This window comes from Temnothorax nylanderi, unplaced genomic scaffold, assembly GCF_030848795.1.
Source record: "Temnothorax nylanderi isolate EJ_2023f unplaced genomic scaffold, tnyl_v1.0 TNYL_tig1093_pilon, whole genome shotgun sequence".
In the NCBI taxonomy this organism is placed as follows: Eukaryota; Metazoa; Arthropoda; class Insecta; order Hymenoptera; family Formicidae; genus Temnothorax; species Temnothorax nylanderi.
In genome coordinates, this window is record NW_027250155.1 from 23311 (window position 1) to 39977 (window position 16667).

The 16667-nt window shown below is 39.3% G+C and overlaps 1 long non-coding RNA gene across 1 annotated transcript; it reads left to right on the forward strand.

Annotated features, from left to right (window-relative positions):
- Nucleotides 1-2750: 2750 nt before the first annotated feature.
- On the forward strand, nucleotides 2751-6313 carry LOC139786630 (uncharacterized). The gene is made up of 3 exons (XR_011722358.1): nucleotides 2751-3402; nucleotides 5685-5826; nucleotides 6239-6313. It is a non-coding gene; the product is annotated as an uncharacterized lncRNA (long non-coding RNA).
- The last annotated feature ends 10354 nt before the right edge of the window (nucleotides 6314-16667 follow it).

Sequence of the window (16667 nt, forward strand, 5' to 3'; positions counted from 1 at the left end):
CTAAACTAACAGGATTTACAAGTGATGGTTTTTTATCAAAAACCAAAAGTTAAAAAATAAAATATACCCGTTTGTAACCACATTCTTTATTAAAGATAAACGTATTTTTTTTATTTTTTTTTAATATCTTTACTTTTTTCTTTTAAACTTTCTATTTTCCGTTTTTTTTTATTTAAAAAAAAATTATTATTTATTATATCCATGTTTACTTTACTATTACGATCTTTTCATCAATGAGATAAAACTACTATTGATAGCATCAATGGGAGAATATTTATCGAAAAGAATATGATCTATTCTTATAAAAGAAAAGTACATATGAAATCTCGTGACTCGACTTTTATAGCTGTCGTCGCCGAATCATGCCGAAACCACTGCTTTCAAGAATCCGGGTTTAAATTCAATAAAACCTGGGATTAATTCTGGCTCTGCAACGGGGACCTCTAATTTTCAACGGGAATATATATATATATTATACCAGTTTTGTTGTGCCGCACAAGAATCAGGTCGGTCGTAACGGCACTGGGATCCGTCAATCCACGAGGAAAGGACAACACTCCAAATTTCTTTTTAATACTTTTTAATAAAGACACTTTAATGGATACACTTGTCTTGGTTACTTCGAATACCCTGACTTGCGGGTAGGTCGCGAGTAATACACGGACTCGTCAGCCCGAGCCGCCCGAGCAGCCGAGCAACCAAGCAGCCAAGCAGCACAGCAGACAACGACCGAGAAAGCTGACACCATGCGAAGCGCTGCGTTAATGTAAGTCCGATCCAATTTGAAATTGCGAGCGCCGAAAATAAAATTCGCGAGCGACGGAAAAGATTGCGAGCGACATTCGCGAGTGCCGAAAATAAAATCGCGAGCCCCGATAAATGTCGGACGGCGAACTGTACTGATTTCGGATATATGCCCGCGGACATGGACCAATAAATCAAAATCAAAGATAAGCGAAAGTTCGCCAAGTACAAACTCTTCTTTAAGCCTGAGACAACCCGCATCTGAAAAGATGATCACAAAAGCGGGTACAAGGGGGTTTTCCCTTGGCTACCGCATCTGGGTGATACCCAACACTACTGTGATGGTTCAACTCCTGAAGAAGACAAGAGGAAAGGGCATAGCTATAGTCTTGAACAATAGAGAAAATATCCAACCTGGTACTCAGGCATTTGAAGCAGGAAGTGGGAAATTTTCTCGTTCAGCATGTATATACATGCTTCAAGGGGTATTTAAATTTGGCGAGGACAGCTATGATAACATCTTTATTGCTATAGGAGATAGGGTTGCTCTTAGAGGATTTGTAGATGCCGCTAATTCTGCAGAGAATATAGAGGGATTAGTTGGTCAAGAGGAAACCAAAGGACTGGTGCCTGATGTCACCCCCACCACCATGTTGTCTACAATATCAACCCCTGCTCCATATGCTTACAATGCCACAGAGCTGGACCTATTCTCCCTTTTGAATTGTGCCACAGAAGCAAGAGAGACTAAAGTCATATCCACATGTTTGTTCTTGTATCCGTACATTAAAAGAATGATTGAACCATATGTCACCATCCTGGACTATCATGAGCCAGACATCACACCTGCATCAGGAGGGCCAGGAGTATTTCAGCAAGAATCTCAAGTAATAAGTGGTCAACAATTAGCGGGGAAGCCCCCTGACCCCATGGATGCGGAGAACCTCCCATCAGGATCTTGCCATCAGGAGGAGACATAGGGCTCATATACCGGGAGAAAGACGACGATGAGAATCCAGACAGACCAAAGGCAAGGAAAAGACCCCGTCACATACCTCAACCTACTCAAAAGATAATGGAACAACCAAAAAGAACCACACGACAGGATGACATACTAACTCTCCTCCGTGAAATAAAGAACATAATGACTGATCTATCCATAGGAGTAACAAGACTAGAAGAAGGACAGGAGCAGGCCAAAGCACAAGCAAGGAAAAACCATGAAACAAGCCAAAAAAACCTGTGAAAGAATCTTGACAAACCTTCAAGACTGTCAAAACAGGATGGAGTGGCGGAAACAAGAATACAAGAACTCCAAGAAGCAAAGAGAGATCAGCGCAAGAGAGCGCATTAACGGATAAAGGTCTCTCGAACATCCGCAACATAAAAGGTCTAGAACATTTAGACCTTAGAATGACATTTAGAACAGCTGAACCTGTTTGTAAAATACTGCAAAAAACTCGACGAATGCGTGTCTTACTTTGCCCCGGCGGTGTAGCAGAAGATCTAGATGCAGACGCAATTACAATGCAGTTAAGAAATTCGTGTCCAGACTTGGAAATTTTAGATATATCGGGGGGTATTATTTCGTCGCGAAATATTGATGACCTCTGTGAGTGCAAAAATTTACGAAAACTGTGTATTTTATGGATGTAAGTTTGTGCTATACTTTTTTAATGCATATTATCATATTCTTTATTATTGAAATTTGTATGTTTTCGAAACATCTATTGCAAACATCATGAACGGTTGTTTTTTTCTTTGCGATTGAACCGTATAGTAATAGTATGTGGTTTTTGTTACAGGAACTACGATTACACTAGACATTTGTTCCATAGATTGTTTTCTTCCTGTCAACGCCCTTCTGTAGAATTATAAAATTCTTTTAATAGATACGTTGATATTCAAGATAATTCAATTTTACGAGATGGCATTCCCGTTACCCATTCCATTTATGGGCTTTCCAGCTAAATAAGCGCCACCAATTACGTACAACTAATTGCTTTTGAAAAAGCTGTTGACTTACATCCCGCAGTAAGTATTACAGTTGTAAAACATGGTGGTGTGACATATGTCGCTGTGAACGAAATGCCTTATCTAACCAAAGTAATAAATGAGACTCTGAGGAAATATCCACCTCTTCCAATATTGAATCGCATTTGTACCAAAGATATTAATTTACCAAGAATGGTAAAAAACATATATATTCCAAAAAGTCTATGATCCTTATACTTCATGTAGGCATCATGCAAAAATATACCTATTTGCATAATGCCATAATTATTAAAGCTGGAATAAAACATCACAAAAATGCAAAATATATCAAAGACTACCTGCAAGCTACCAGCATTACAATAGAGAATTGGACAGGACCAATTACTCTTGCAGCTGTATATAGTCCCCCCAAACACTCAATTAAGCAAGAACAATATTCGGAATTTTTTAGGACTCTGGGTAATCAATTCATTGCTGGAGGCGACTACAACGCCAAACATCCATGGTAGGGCTCAAGACAACACACACCCTCCTCGAAAGGTCGCCAGCTATATCTAACAATGATGGAAAACAATCTGCACCCAATTACAACGGGGGAACCGACGTATTAGCCCGCTGACCGGAGGAAATCACCGGACGTTATCGACTTCTGTGTAGTAAAAGGTATTTCAAAATTATAAATTTTAGAGCGGAATCTTATCTCGACTTAACATCGGACCACTCTCCCATAATAATCACCCTCAATGGATCTGCAATGAAAAAAGAGAAACCTCTGGCTCTATATAACGCTAAAACGAACTGGAACCTGTTCAGAGAGCATATAAACGATGAAATAACCTGTAATATTCCTCTCAAAACATTCGAGGATATAGATAAGGCAGTTGACAAACTTACTAATACGATTCAAAATGCACCCTGAGATACGACTCCTATTAGCCAAGATTCTAAAAGAGTAATAAGTTGCTCAACAGCCATAAAGGATAAATTAGCTGAGAAAAGAAGAATCAGAAAAGAATGGCAAAAAACCAGGTCAACACATTGCAAGACGAAATTAAACAAGGTGATAAAACATCTAAAAGAACTTATAAAGAACGAATAGGACAAATTAATCGAAGAGTTTTTTATCAATCTAACCCCCACAGAAGCTACATACTATTCGTTGGGGAAACTTACCAGAAAGATCAAAAGAACTCCCCAAAAAACAATTCCACCCATAGAACAAGAAAACGGCGAATGGGCAAGAACCAATAAGGACAAAACTAGAGTATTTGCAGACCATCTGAAAAAAGTCTTCGAACCAGTTGCAAGCGCGTCTCCTGAATAGCGAGAAAGAGAAGAAACAATCATGAAATACCTAGCAACGCCATCGCAAGCGGAAATGCCCTTGCAAAAAATAAAAGCTGAGGAAGTCAAAAAAACAATAAATGATTTACAAGCTAACAAGATGCCTGGATATGAACTAATAACCGGGAAAATATTAAAAGAACTTCCTCCAAAAGCGATGAGATTTATAACAATAGTATTTAATGCTATACGCCTCAGTTATTTCCCAGCGCCATGGAAAGTAGCCCAAATAATACTAATCCCAAAACCAAAGAAAGAACCAGAAGAACCATCATCCTATAGACCAATAAGCTTACTGCCAATCCTATCGAAAGTCTTTGAAAAGCTATTACTCAAAAGAATTATAGAGGCAATCTCGGACCGGAGCATCCAGCCCGGCGCAAGCGCACTTGGAAGATAGTGGCAGCACATGCCCCTGCTTAAGATCAAACCTGGAAAAAAATTATTCATAAAAAAAAATGAGAAGTAACCCAGATTCTCCTACATTCATCAAAAGACAAACCAGCATCAAAGACTACTGGCTAAGTAAACCTTTAAACACTAGAAACTCGTATAGCAAACTAGAAGATGTAGATATGCGTGAGACTAATGCAGAAAATCATAGCAGCTCCTCAGTAGAGACGGTAACAGAAATCGAAACTAAATCACCACCAATTTTTATTGATGGAGTGGAAGATATTGCACCATTAAAACAAGTACTGGATAAAATAGCAGAAGGCCAATATGTAATAAAAATTCTAAAAAATAACCAAGTCAAAATACAACTCCTTTCAACAGTTAAATATCCTATTGTGGAAGCTCTAAAGCAAAAAGGAACCTAAGGATTTACCAATGCAAAACCGACGAAAAATTTAAAGTGCTGTTAAGAAATATGCACCCATCAGCTTGTGTCAATGATATTAAAACAGATATCGAAGCCCAAAATCACAAAGTCATAAATATATCAAATATATTGAATCCCAGAACAAAGAATCCCTTGCCACACTTCTTCGTAGAGTTATAACAAAAGGAAAACAACAAAGATATCTACAAAGTAAAAAAAACTTTTATATACAATCGTTACCGGCTTTCAACTACTGGCTTAAAATATCACCCGATAAACTACAGCAGATTGACGAAATAATAAGCATTGTCTACAACGTGTGCCTCCTGCAAGTTACATTTTATTGTAAAGCATCATCGACTTTTATGTGTGTTGTTAATTTTATAAATTTGAACGCATGTACATAATATAATAGTTACATTTGCTTTCTGCATATTGTATTTATTTTTGTTAAAATCAAGTGCGCACGACAAAAAGTAGGACATAATATTTTACAAAAAGAATTAAACTTTATTCTGTTATTTGTACTACAGTTTCTCTTTTTCCAATTATTAATAATATATATGTTTTGACACAATAATTTATACTAAAATTTTATAAATTTTCTTTAAATTGCTCTCCATTCCTTTCTTCGATTATTGAATTGTTCTACTGTTACAATCTACTATTATATTTCGTAAATAAATACAATTCAAGGAAAGTACAATTTCGACCTATATTGTAATTAAAGAGACCAACATGTACATATTTTTATAGAATTATCAAATTCTTTTAATAGATACGATGATATTCAAGATAATTCAGTTTTACGAGATGGCATTCCCGTTACCCATTCCATTTATGGGCTTTCCAGCACAATAAGCGCCACAAATTACGTACAACTAATTGCTATTGAAAAAACTGTTGACTTACATCCCGCAGTAAGTATTACAGTTGTAAAACATGGTGGTGTGACATATGTCGCTGTGAACGAAATGCCTTATCTAACCAAAGTAATAAATGAGACTCTGAAGAAATATCCACCTCTTCCAATATTGAATCGCATTTGTACCAAAGATATTAATTTACCAAGAATGGTAAAAAACATATATATTCCAAAAAGTCTATGAACCTTATACTTCATGTAGGCATCATGCAAAAATATACCTATTTGCATAATGCCATAATTATTAAAGCTGGAATAAAACATCACAAAAATGCAAAATATATCAAAGACTACTTGCAAGCTACCAGCATTACAATAGAGAATTGGACAGGACCAATTACTCTTGCAGCTGTATATAGTCCCCCCAAACACTCAATTAAGCAAGAACAATATTCGGAATTTTTTAGGACTCTGGGTAATCAATTCATTGCTGGAGGCGACTACAACGCCAAACACCCGTGGTAGGGCTCAAGACAACACACCTCCTCGAAAGGTCGCCAGCTATATCTAACAATGATGGAAAACAATCTGCACCCAATTACAACGGGGGAACCGACGTATTAGCCCGCTGACCGGAGGAAATCACCGGACGTTATTGACTTCTGTGTAGTAAAAGGTATTTCAAAATTATAAATTTTAGAGCGGAATCTTATCTCGACTTAACATCGGACCACTCACCCATAATAATCACCCTCAATGAATCTGCAATGAAAAAAGAGAAACCTCTGGCTCTATATAACGCTAAAACGAACTGGAACCTGTTCAGAGAGCATATAAACGATGAAATAACCTGTAATATTCCTCTCAAAACATTCGAGGATATAGATAAGGCAGTTGACAAACTTACTAATACGATTCAAAATGCACCCTGAGATTCGACTTCTATTAGCCAAGATTCTGAAAGAGTAATAGTTGCTCAACAGCCATAAAGGATAAATTAGCTGAGAAATCAGAAAGAATGGCAAAAAAACCAGGTCAACACATTGCAAGACGAAATTAAATAAGGTGATAAAACATCTAAAGGAACTTATAAAGAACGAATAGGACAAATCAATCGAAGAGTTTCTTATCACTCTAACCCCCACAGAAGCTACATACTACTCGTTGTGGAAACTTACCAGAAAGATCAAAAGAACTCCCCAAAAAACAATTCCACCCATAGAACAAGAAAACGGCGAATGGGCAAGAACCAATAAGGACAAAACTAGAGTATTTGCAGACCATCTGAAAAAAGTCTTCGCGCGAGCTTCTCACTACTTCTTTCGTATTCTAGTGGAAGAGGAAGGTCTTATCTCCGGGTGTAATTTTATGCTCGTCCGGTCTGCGGCGTGGGAACCGTCCTCCCTTGATCGGAAATCGGATAAATAATCGATATCTCTATAATTGATATCTCTCTATTATTAATCTGGTAAAATACATAAAACAAAGTGTCAATCGAACGCATATTACGTCAACTGGCTATTTAAAGGTTCTGAGTTTAATTTTGTTCGCACGTAACAACAACGCATAACGGTGAGACCGCTGTCTTCTGTGACGTGTTCTTCTTATTATTTATTATTATTTGTTATAATAAGATATTTATTATAACACAACTTTTTCTAGTTATATACTTTTTATAGTATATATACCCCATTCTCCCTTTTCTTCTTTCAATTTTATAATTCAATTCTTCGTTCAATTCAACTTTCGTATCTTACTTTTTGTTTCGTTATTGATCTCATGCACAATAGAATAAAAGTCATGATTTTTGTCGTATAGAAACTTTTGGAGCCGCTTAAATACATTGTTCAATGTACTGAAAAACATAGGTGTACAAAATTAACATCTGTTTTCAACCACTGGCTGAAAATATCCCAAAATAAACTGCAGCAGATTGATGATATCATAAGGATTGTTTACAACACGTGCATCCTGTAAGTGACATTGACACTATACTTTACATTTATATTTGTTCTTTTGACTTTATTTTTCAAGTTCACATGATATTAAATATACCTTAAGTTATACTTTATTTAAATACAAATACTTTAAACGTCACAGTTACGCTTTAAACGTTAAATTTTCACCATTACGATCATAGACCAGAATTTGCCTAATTAAAATCTACAATTTGCTTCATTATTATATTAAAGCATATTTTACACGTATATTCTTTATAATCCATTTTCAAAATTTTCTTTACCTACATTTCTGTCTATCAGTTTCCGTGTTAAATTCCATGTCAAATATTAATAAAATTATATTTTTAGTTTATTTTTTTATTTTTTTTGTCACGTGGGGAGAGAGAAAAAAAATATAGATAGGGCGTAATCGAGTTTTCGTTAAAGAAAGTCAACTCTACTCAATTATTTCGAGTTTGCTAACAATAAGAAGACTATGCAGAAAGTGTGCGACTTCTGACACGCCCTGCACGTGGTATCTCCTTTGACATTTTATCTAGAAAAAGTATTTACGATACTCCGCGCGGATACTCCGATAGTATTAAAATTCCAAAACTCTGTTTTCGATTTGCGTACATCAATACGAGTGTCCCCAAAGTAATAGCCGATGGAAAGTATCGGAGCGATTAATATTGGCGATTAGTATTTCCCAGACAATAGAGTAATGGAGTCGATCAAATAATCGACGCGCGATCGGTAACGAATTGGCGAATCAAACCAATTTTTGTTTAGAAAAAAGAAAAAGAAAAAAAAGAGTATAAACTTTCGAGTTTTCCAAACGCGTCGGCCGATAGGCGAACCTTCTTCGGCGAGAGTAAAAGCATATATCGAGGCGCTTTGGAATCGAGCCACGCTGCGGAAAACGCGATCCTAGGTGTGTCTCCACACCTGCGGAAAGAATCGGGCAAGGTATCTAGGTATCGACAGTCGCGATGTCCGACCCCGCGTTTAACGATATACCATCGATATACTCTCACACGAGACCGCACCGTGAACTCCCTCGGACAGCTACCACACAATTTCTTCGACATCGCGCGGAAGAAATTCTAAAGTTGGCAACATCGCGCTTACCCCAGCTACTGGCGGTCCTGCCCATAAACGCGCCGGTCTCGCGATTGTACAGAAAGGTCCTCATGGTCTGGCTGACCGACATGCTCGGCGGCTTTTCGTACGGATTCATCAGCTCCATCGTGACCATCGTCTTCGGGTCTTTGGTCACTACCATCGTGCGTCCCACCTGTTAACGAGGATTCCGCTTGATTTCACAAAACGCGCGCACCCGCCCGCCAATTCCCGCGAACACCACACCGCGAGTTCCCCCGAGAAAATTCGAAACACTCCGCACTCCTCTGGAACTCTCGGCCACGCCGAACTCTTCGATCGGCCGTACGCGCGCGATTCGTTCTTTTCTTTCCCTTCCCAACGCCGATTCGTACGAATTTCTCCGCAATTCCAACTCCGCAGGTTACTCCAACTCGCCAGGCGTCGCCAACAGTTGTTTCTTCGGCGCCACCAGGTTGACTAAACGCGCCCAACCAAGCGCGCCGCGACCTTCCTCCTTCTCTTTCGTTTCCTCTTCCCCTCCTGTTTCTCTTCAAGCTGCCCCTCCTTGACCGCAGGTTCGGACCCAGCTCTCTGTCGGGCCTAGGTGCTGCTGAAGATACGCACGCGAGCCGTTTTGCCTGGAAATCATAGCGGAACTTTTGACCAAACACTCGCGTTGCTTGAAATTGTATCTATTTTTTAAAGATACAATGGCTTGAGGAACGTCAAGTGGCAACTGGGCAGGAAATACATCTAAGGATTATAATGCATTGCGGTGTATACGTCTAAAACAAGCATTATAAGAACAATATTGAAGTTATACAGTTTTTTCAAAATGATTAAAATTATAGGTCGATATTCATAGTCGGATCTTATATATTTAAGACCGTCTTAAGTACAATAGTACAATCTTAAGATTGTTATGAACCAATCACAGAGCCGTATTAGCATCCTAAAACATTACTTAAAGACGGTCTTGAAATAAGATCCGACTATGAATACCGGTTATAGTTCTCGTAGTTGAACAATGGATATTATTTGAATTATCGCGTTTTTAAAACTAAGAAAGATTCTTTGAACAAATTTGGAATTATATCTTATTATTAAATTTATAGTATCGTCGTTCGATTTTAAATAATTTCTTTATCTTGAAATTTCGAAAATAGTAAGCTTGAACAAATTTTTTTATAGTAGGTATATCTATAGTTATTCCTTCAAGCCTACAGTATCTCGAATAATATTTTTCTATTTTCAAAGGGGTAACGAAGATGTATAAATGTGTTTTGCTAAATGTATATATGCAATTATAGACAAAACTCAATATATTAATTAATTTATATATAATTTATATATAACTCAATATTAATTAATTTATATATAATTTATTTTAAATTTGTATTGCATTAAATTTGTAAAGGCAATAATGCTGCGCGAACGACGCATATTCTCTTTTTAAAACTGTCAAAGAGCTTTCGAACAATGATCTTTTCGATTATTCAACACCTTGCGTTAATCGACACATGGGCAATCGATGTCCCAATCACGTTTCAAAGCGACAAAATTGTCCGTTTCCCACAAATCCTAAGCACACCCTGTGCGGATACACCATAACGTAATGTGCTGTTCCTTTTATGACGTGGCAGGTCGCAGCTGCAGGTGCGTACATGTTTTGTCAATGATGGTACGTTGACATTGTGTACGGTAATACACACGTATTATAATCAGTGATGTATTTCCATTTCGCAGGACCCTTGGTTTCCACGCGCGCGATTAAAATTGCACATTCAACGGTATTTCCATGCACGCATTGCATGGAAAGTGTTTATTGCAGATTCGACAGTTTAATAAACAAACATTATATATATAATTTATTTTAACATTGAGAAACACTTGTCATTGAATATTGTAATATTTGATTTAATAATTATTTATCTATTGAATATTATAATATTTATTAAATGCATAGTAATTTATTTCTATTATATTGTTGCGCCCGTGCGAGTCTGTCCGAGACGCCCGGTATACTTTTCTGACACCGAGCTGAAGCGTGCAACGGAAAACTTTCCGTTAAGATGCGAAACGCCTGTCCTTAGCAACGAGCCTGATTTATTGATTTTATTGATTTAATGAAACAGCTGATGGATTTGTTCTTGAGCTGCTGGACCGAACGGACGTGTGTCCACGCTCTTCTGTATCGCGACGTTGCAATAAAGATAGAGATTGTTCTTTTATAATCGCAGTGTTTCCTTATTTCCGCGAGCGTCGGGAGTGCGACCGAGTGAGTGTAAAGTGTGAGAACGAGCGACGCGGTGAGCGCAACATTTTGGGGGCTCGTCCGGGATCGAAGAGACGAGCTGCGCTTGTAAGACGAGATGGCCTCGACCGCTCCCACGAGGAAACGACTCCGGGCAGCGACTCCACAATCGGACGCTCCGGAGATGACGGCGGAAGTGGTGACACTGCAGGCGGTGATGCGAGAGATCCACGAGATGCGCGTGGAGCGCACACAGAGAGAAGCCGAGTTCGCGGCAATAATCCAGCAGCGCGATGACCAGCTTCGTCAAATCGAGGAGAGGATTGCAGAGCTAAGTCCCTCCAGTCATTTTATTTCGGGTGAAAACGCGAGCGGCGCGATGAGAGTGACGGGCGCGGGTGTTGACGCGTCCGGAGATAGAATTTCTTGCGGAATAAAATTAAAGCCCGATACGTACGACGGGACGGCGCCGTTACGCGAGTTTCTTTCGCAATTCACGCTCATTGCCGTTGCGAACAAATGGAGCGAGGCAGAAAAAGCGGTCGTTTTGGCGTCAAGTTTGCGGGGGAAAGCGCGTTCATTACTCGATTCATTCGCCGACGGGATCGAATCCCTCTCTTACGCGGAATTAAAGGCGAAGTTAGAGCTGCGTTTCGGTGAAGGTGAACTCGCTCAGAACTATTATCTACAGTTCACAAATCGGAAACAGCGCCCGGGCGAGGATTTCGCAGCGTTGGGCGCGGATTTAGAGAGACTTTCGCAGAAGGCGTATCCAGAATGCTCTCATGAGGTTCGCGATAAAATTGCGAGCTCTCAATTTGTCGCCGCGTTGTCCGACGGTTTTGTGAAGCGCACCCTTCAAGTGGAAGGAGTTACGTCGCTTAGAATAGCGATCGAGCGTACGAAGACGCTCGGTTTTATTGATCAAAATAGTTTCTCGGGAAATGAGTCTGAGCCCGTACTTTAATTATTTTTAGGAAAATACTAATTAGTTTTTGTTCAAATTTTCTGCGTTTTTAAATGTTTTTGTTACAGATATTAACATCTTACGGATAAGGCATGAAGCAGGAGAACGCTCAGTTTTTTTTTAAGAAGTCTGCCTCTCCCTCGGTTTTCGACTGAGGTTTTCCGAGGGACTTGGGCAAATGCCGAGGCAGGGACTCGGGGAGTCTGATTGACGTTGGGTCCTCAGGAAGTTTCCCCCCCTTGTCCGAAGAACTTCAAACGGCATGAAATGCCGAAGAGGACCAAGAAGACGCCTTCGCGCTGAGTAGCTGAGGACGGAAAGCCGGCGCTAAGCTAGGAAGAAGGGCGAGGTTCCCTGTGACGGAATAGGGCAGGGGTCGCCCTAGAGGCAGAAGAGGAGGACTGGCCATCTTTCTCTGGACGCCGTGGGGATCCGCTGTTGAGGAAGAGGACGTCCGAGGAGCGGTTGAGGCAGCGGTGCCCGGTAACCTGAGGCAACAGCCCAGGGTAGGGCAGGAAACCGAGTCTCTGGAAGCCGTGACGAGGAAAACGTCCGAGGAGCGGTTGGGACAACGGCGCCCGGTAACCTGAGGCAGCAGCCCAGGGTAGGGCAGGAAGCCGAGTTCCCTGGAAGCCGCAATGAGGGAACGCCCTGATAAAAAAACTGCTCTCCTGGATTGTCGGGACGACAATCTGTAGAAGGGGGGCAGTGTTGCGCCCGTGCGAGTCTGTCCGAGACGCCCGGTATACTTTTCTGACACCGAGCTGAAGCGTGCAACGGAAAACTTTCCGTTAAGATGCGAAACGCCTGTCCTTAGCAACGAGCCTGATTTATTGATTTTATTGATTTAATGAAACAGCTGATGGATTTGTTCTTGAGCTGCTGGACCGAACGACGTGTGTCCACGCTCTTCTGTATCGCGACGTTGCAATAAAGATAGAGATTGTTTTTTTATAATCGCAGTGTTTCCTTATTTCCGCGAGCGTCGGGAGTGCGACCGAGTGAGTGTAAAGTGTGAGAACGAGCGACGCGGTGAGCGCAACAATATTACACATATATATATTACTGAAATAAATTACTGTTACAGCAAAGTACTTTTTACTTACATTATAAAATAAACTTATAATAAAGGATAACAATCAGGAAGTTGCTAAAATAATTAAATATCTGTTATTTCGTAATAAGTGGACGGAATGAAATAAATTAAATATTATACTGTAGAAAAAAATCCATCATTTTTATTAGAGCGTGGTGAAAAAATATACACACTTAATATAAACTTGTAAAATAAATACTAAATAAAGAACAAATTATTTACTTATTGCACAAAATAACAGCTATTTAGTCTCATTAACTTCCCGATTGTCACTCTGTATGTTATATTTTAGTAAAAAAAATATGATACTTAATTTATCATGTTTTATAATAAAGGATATTAATGCAAAGAATGGATCGCTATGCAGTAAAATTACTCAGTGGATTATATTCGAACGTTTCGGTCCCATTATAAATGCGTTTCAAATAACTTTTCGATATTAAAAGCTGTTTCGGATAAGCATTATCATTTTTAGTCAATCAGTTTCGTTCATCGTATATAGCGATGCGTATAGAATACAAAAGTGTTAAATTAAAGTTCGTGACCCGACGCGTTAAGCGTGAATAATATGCGATATAATGTATCACACGCTATCTCCGTGAGCGAACATATTAAAGCACGTGTAAAACGAATTTCTCATTAACGTCATACAATTTTCGCTCAAATATCCGATGTACGATACTCTACTACACGATAACTCGGCGCATTCGGATTTTTCAGCCCTTCGAAAAATGCTCACTTCCGAGTCTCTCGAAGCCTGCAGGCAGAGAGAGCGTGACGTGCTGTTTGTGAGCGCGATATTTTTGCTGAAACAGCACTCATGTTTCGCCCGCTCTTCGAAATAAAAAATTCAATTATAAGCGTAGCACGGTACACTCGAGGGATTGTTTACCTCGTAACACAGGCTACCAGGCCGGCGAATCTCGTTACAGTACGTCAACGTGCGGCGCGTTGCGAAATCATGATTTCCCAGGCTTTCCAGGTGCATCTGCCTTCAACTCGACGGTTCCATTGTTGCATTATCTTCGGGCGCTGACCACGTCGAGATTAAAGTTTTAAAGTTCCATAGAGATGCCCGAGAAGGAATCTAGAAAACTGATGGAAGTGCGACGCGCATATGTCTGCTTGCACTTGTGTAACTCAAAGGCGTCGACGTTCAGGGACGTAAATGTTAACATAGCGATAACGTTTCCTATGACTTACTCACTTATTACTATTACGGTCACTACATTTTCCACTTAAATCATATTAACAGTCATCTTAGATTTGTTTTCTCTCATTTAAAAAGAAATTTGTTTGTATTTATTTTACCTATGTAACTTTTGACGTAGAACTACGTCTTTCTCCGCAATAGGGGGAGTAATTTCGGGTGCACGATGCAACGCGACGATGCAACGAAAACATGTCACACTTTGAACGTTTAGATCTTCGAAACTAATAATCGTAGAGTAATAATTGACATCTCATTTTACAGCGTAAGAAGTCCCATTTATGATAAAACAAGTCCGAACTCTCTATTTCTTACTGTTTAGATATAGTAGCGTTAGAAAGTTTAGCTAAATTTCTTGTAGATGCAACGAAAACATGTCACATTTGGAACGTTTAGATTTTCGAAACTAATAATCGTAGAGTAATAATTGACATCTCATTTTAAAAGCTTAAGAAGTCTCATTTATGATAAAACAAGAGATAGAGAGAGAGAGATAGAGAGAGAGAGATAGAGAGAGAGAGAGAGAGAGAGAGAGAGAGAGAGAGAGAGAGAGAAGAGAGAGAGAGAGAGAGAGAGAGAGAGAGAGAGAGAGAGAGAGAGAGGAGAGAGAGAGAGAGAGAGAGAGAGAGAGAGAGAGAGAGAGAGAGAGAGAGAGTAGAGAGAGAGAGAGAGAGAGGAGAGAGAGAGAGAGAGAGAGAGAGAGAGAGAGAAGGAAGCCAATTCATTATATGCTAATAATTTGAGAAATTTCTTATAGAGAAAAATTTATGAGCTAAAAAAGAAACAAGCACAGTAACAACTGCCGCAAGCAACAACGTAGAACTACGTCAACTGTCACTATTTCATGTTAAAGTATTCAGCGAAGGAAAGTAGACGTAGGGCTACGTCAACTGTCACTATTATTCAGCCAAAGGCAGTTGACGTAGCCCTACGTCTACTTTCCTTCGCTGAATACTTTAACATGAAATAGTGACAGTTGACGTAGTTCTACGTTGTTGCTTGCGGCACAGTTGTTACTGTGCTTGTTTTATAACGTCGATAATGAATCAGCATTTAATTATATTTTACGAGTCTCTTTATTTTAATTAAATTAATGCATATGTTAGTCTTGATTAAATTGAACGCAGTGTGCAATTACAACTATATAGTACTACCTACAGAAACTTTGGGATCTAATTTCTCTATGTCAATCTTACCGAGTCGTTGGCTGCGAGATGTCATCAAGAAATCTATTACCGCTTTATGTAATCGGGAATTCTATCACATCATGTTCTTAATTGAAAAGGAACTATTTTAAAGAAATCAGAATGTTTGCTTTTCTAAAATGCGCAACGACAGTTAGCGAATTAATAACTTTCAACTGAAGCTTCACGTCGACCAAAATGGGAAAATGATTCTACGCCACTGGCTTAAGTTCTCGTTACATTACGCTCACGGAGTTCATGAAAGTTCCATCGGAATGAAAGTCGGGGACCGGCTTTTCGCCGGTGCGGCATGCCGCGCTGCATTTCCGTTTTGCTCTTCTACAGCTCTTGTCATCGTCATGCTTGTCGTGCGTCTACCACCTGTCCTGAATTCGCCGAATGCGCGCCGCAGATATGAAAATATACGCGCGGCTCGTTTCCGAAGGGCTATAAATTGTGTATGAAAAGAGTAGCCGTTTCACACACTAAGATTATCCCCTGATAAGATATGAAAAAGAATATTATATCACAGAGTAGTGCTTGTTTTTATAATTTTCGAGTTATCTTTCATCAACGTTCGTAAATCTATCTTCACTTAGTACCTAATATCAAAATGCATCGTCGATGCTATTTTCCAAGCCGTCATTTTCAGTTCGTTTTATAGTTGTACTTTCAACTACGTTGCTTTATAATGTAACACAATTATCATACTATTATTAACTGGTTACAATAATTTATAAAATAATTGTTTGGACACTTATATGACTCACAAATGCAACATTAACCCGGTACGAAGTGCTTAGAAAATCCGGGGACGAAGTCCTTTGAAAACAAAATGCTGGTACTTAATTCACTCTAATTAAGTTACACTGTCCAGCGATGCTTGCTTTGTTGTTTATCAAACAAAAAATGTGCATAAGAGCTGAAAATCGAATATCATGCCGAAATATCTGGTAGCCGACTACCTCCGTCTTGACTTTATGGCGTGTCAGCTCTGACATCAGCTGCGGAACCACAACGATTCGAATATTATTCATGAAATATGATGAACCCAACAATTTTTGCTAGAGGCCACGCGTGACAATAATACCCACGTTTACATTTATAATTTTTTTATAACAATTTTTATTGCGCGAAATAC